Source organism: Austrofundulus limnaeus, unplaced genomic scaffold (assembly GCF_001266775.1).
Source record: "Austrofundulus limnaeus strain Quisiro unplaced genomic scaffold, Austrofundulus_limnaeus-1.0 Scaffold511, whole genome shotgun sequence".
NCBI lineage: Eukaryota > Metazoa > Chordata > Actinopteri > Cyprinodontiformes > Rivulidae > Austrofundulus > Austrofundulus limnaeus.
The window spans coordinates 150,795-154,745 of NW_013952913.1; positions in this window are offsets into that span (position 1 = coordinate 150,795).

Here is a 3,951-nt window from a genome sequence, read left to right on the forward strand (position 1 = left end):
CTGCCAGTGGCGGKTCGTGAGCATAAATATTACTGGGGCGGACATTAATTTCCCAAATCAATATCAACACAAAGGTTACAATTTATAGTTTGTTACTTTTAATCAGTTATTTGTGGACAAAGTTGTCATCTTTTTTTCTGCCTCACCGTAGGTTGTCTAAAAAAATAAAAATAAAAATGTCCTCAGTTTCACTTTTGATCTTAAGAAATCAGGGTTTAAAATCTATTTGAATATTCCATAGTTTGATGCAAACAACTTCCTGTTTTGTTGAGCAYGGCAGCATGAACAGTGATGAACTCAAAGGAATAAAGTGGCTGGAGTCAGATGTATGTCCTCCTCATCTCCACACTTTATTGTAACAGAATTGCAGAAAACACACTCGTTCTCCTGGAGGGAAAAACATCATGTCTTCCTTTCTCTCTTCTTCTCTTCAACAGCGGGCTGACGCAGCATGCKCATGCACAGTGGACCAGTGCCACACAGTGGACAGGACTAGTCATGTTCACAACTTGAGGACACAAACATAACACATTTTGATTCAAAGTRCAGTTTGAGGACATTTTCAGCTCCTGTTCAGCAGTCAAACATAAACAGAAGATGTAGCTGTTTCTTTATTTTGCCGTTTTGTTTTCAGTTTTTATTTTTCAACCTATTTTCTGTAACTAAAAAGTACTTGTATCAGAACTAGCAGTGATTACTACTCAAACATAGGTGCATAGTTGGAAAAAGAAACAGTGACAGGCCCGAGTAAGCTGCAGATAATACGGTCAACCTGAACAGTTTCATGATCTCAGTCCCAATCAAACATCATTTACAGCTTGTTTTATTTGGGCCCCTGAGGACACTGTCCTCCCCACAGCTCGCCATGGCAACCYGGCTCTCATTTCAGACGTGTCATTCCACATTATCATCCAGTGTGCTCACATACGCCTGGCTGACAACTTCATCAAGGACCATGGTGAAAACCAGCCTTCCTCTGTTCTTCACCTGTTCTCTCTGCAGGTACATACAGTCTATGGAACATTTCTTCTAATTGGAGACGTGTGCAGACTCCGGCATTAGTYACAGAAATAAATACTGATTAACCAAAAGATGGATAGGACATGTATGTTGTGTAATGTGCATGAAAGTGTAATGATTTTTCATCAAGGTCACAGTGTTAGAAACATGGTGTGGTGCTGCTTCACTAAACTTCTTGCTTACTGTTGTAATTTATCAATCTGATGATCTAATGAAGAACGCATCGGTAAACAAGTCAGGTCTGCACCGCAGCACCAGCGGTGTCTATGAAACCACCGTTATCTGAATTTATCATGTTCGTTTGTTCATCGTCTCTTTACTCGTCTCTTTTTATCAGCAGAAAGGAACTAAACTGTATCGATGAAACCGCAGGTGCCCCGTTTTTATTGAGCGTGATCAATCTTTCTGTGATGCTTCCCGTCTGATTTATTCAAATATTCAAATACTCACACACAAATATAAATATCCCTTTGTTTTTGAATGTTCAAATTAAATGCCGAGGTGTTTTTAGAGTCGTTTTCAGAGAGAAATGAAAGAAACTGAAAGTTTTCTGCTAAAATAAATTGTTACACYCTGAATAACTGCTGAAACTGAAGCAGAAGAAGAACAGAAACTAAAATCAGAAGAGCTTTATTCCAATTTAAATGAACAAAATAGTGGCTAAAAGTTTAAATTAGCATAAAACATAGATAAAATCAAAGTTTAGAAAAGCTTACTGACCTTAAAGCCAAAGTGAAGTAAGTAAAAACTAGATTTAAACACATAACTTAAAGCTGCAATTAGCCAAACAGCAGCTAAAAATGTAATTTGCTAATAGTAGCTAAATGTACTAAGACTGAAACTGAACGCTAAAATTAGAAAACCAGATTTATGCTGAGAAAACAGAAATAGAGCAAATAAAGTCAAATTCTGAGAAAATGTGTTTAAAGGAACTGAAGAGATTTGGGGAAATCTTTGTAATAAAACAAATAATTCAGAAAGTTTAAACAACGCACGATAAAAGTTATAGCRCACTATTGCAGATCAAGCTGAACATTTTGACTCATAAACAGTTGAAATATCATTAAATTTCCAGAAATCYGTTGATTAAAATATAAATAAATAAATAACTAGATACAGAAACACAAAAGTGTGAATTCTGAGTCAGCTTTCACAAATAGACATAAAAACAGTTGAGTAGGTCCTCTGGAGGAAGAAGAACTCCTCCAGAGGACTCAACCTTTTGTTTCTGTATTATTGAGATGCCTCAGAATACATTTTTAATTTTGTTATAAAAACTAAWAATCAGATACTATTCTGTGGAGGAAAAAAGTCTTACAGAGCTTGAAACTTTTGTTTTACAGATGTTTCATTTAAAGGTAAAAGGCTGAGCAATATTTCATGAAATTCAGACTCAAATCGTTTTATGATGAGAAGATTTTTTTGTCAAACCTTAAGATCACAAGATCTTGTGTAATTTGTTAGAATTAAAATTTTGTGTCAAATTTTAGCTAAATATCTGTAAATTATACATCGTTTACGTCAAGTTTGGATTTTATAAATCACAACTTTGGTGTAAAAAGTGGCGTACGCAATTTTCTGGGCTCATATTGTGCGTACGTAAGCTTTATAAATCCGACCCCAGCTCACTTCCTGTTCCCACTTCTTCATACAGGGTCATGGGGAGCTGGTATCTGTTTCAGCAGCTAGCTGGAGAGAGGAGGGCTCTAAAACCAGGACAGGTCTCAGGTCTACCCCAGAGGAAGCTGAGTCCTAATGTAACTCTCAGACAAGTGATTTTTTTTTTCTGGCTGTAGGAATATGTAGAACATCTGGCCTCCTGATTGGCTACCTTTAAAGCAGACTCCTGCTCCTACAGCCAGCTGGGATCCTCATTCCATCATTTGTCAGAACATTTGAACAAAGTGGGGCTGTTTMCTTCCATGTAAATAAATAACCAGATTCACTTTCAGCTCTTGTATTGGCCCCATGACAAATTTACTGTAAAATCAAGCAAGGATGCTCCTGGGTCGGCCACAATAAAGCTAGCAAATTGCATCGAGATGCAAACATCCCAATAAAAAATCTCATTTCACCCCAAATAAACCACAGGTTCCACTGATTGCAAGCCACCACTGTTTTCATATCAAGCAAATCAAAAGATATGACAGCCCCCCTCCCCTCGCGTTCATCCAAAACACAGCACGGGCTCGCAGTTAATGGGTCCGATTCATGCGTTTTAGCATGCGATGCAAATTAAGGCAGGGCGGAATAGAGATGGGGTTTTTCTTCCTCTTCTGTTGTCTTCCAGCATCATTGCAAGGTTCGATTCTGATGAGAGCCAATCACTTCAACATAATATTAGCTTGCATGTGGATCAACAGCACRGTGTGCCCAGCTATCCCTGCTCCTGAGAGGAAGTTGGAGGATGCCTTCCCTCCATGTGATTACCTCCTGCTTATGAATATATTCAGACAAAAGGGGGTGGGGGGGGCATCTGGGTTACATGAAAGAAAAGCAGAAGATAAACAAAGAGTAGTTGAGTAGAAGATGGACAGAGAAAAAGAAGGTGGTTGAGGAAAAGAAGAAAAAATACTAAACATATTTAAGGAGACAAAATATTAAAGGATGAAGAGATAATAAAAATCTAAAGACAATCGGTTAGTTTCATGTGACGTCTGCAAAAATGGAGGGCAGGAAGTGAAGTACGTGTCCATGCGTTGTGTAATTTATGGCTGCTCCAATCAATCTAAACAAATTAATAATAAATATTAATTTACTTAAATACTGAATAAATAATTTATAACACTTTAAATATATTTCTATATTTGAAGCGCGTTGCAGCAGGAGGCTGCTAAAGATGAGCAATGGGCGGAAGTCATTTAAAACAGTGGTTCCCAAACTTTTTATCTACTGACCCACAAAATATCCATGGCAAAAACTTGTGACCCC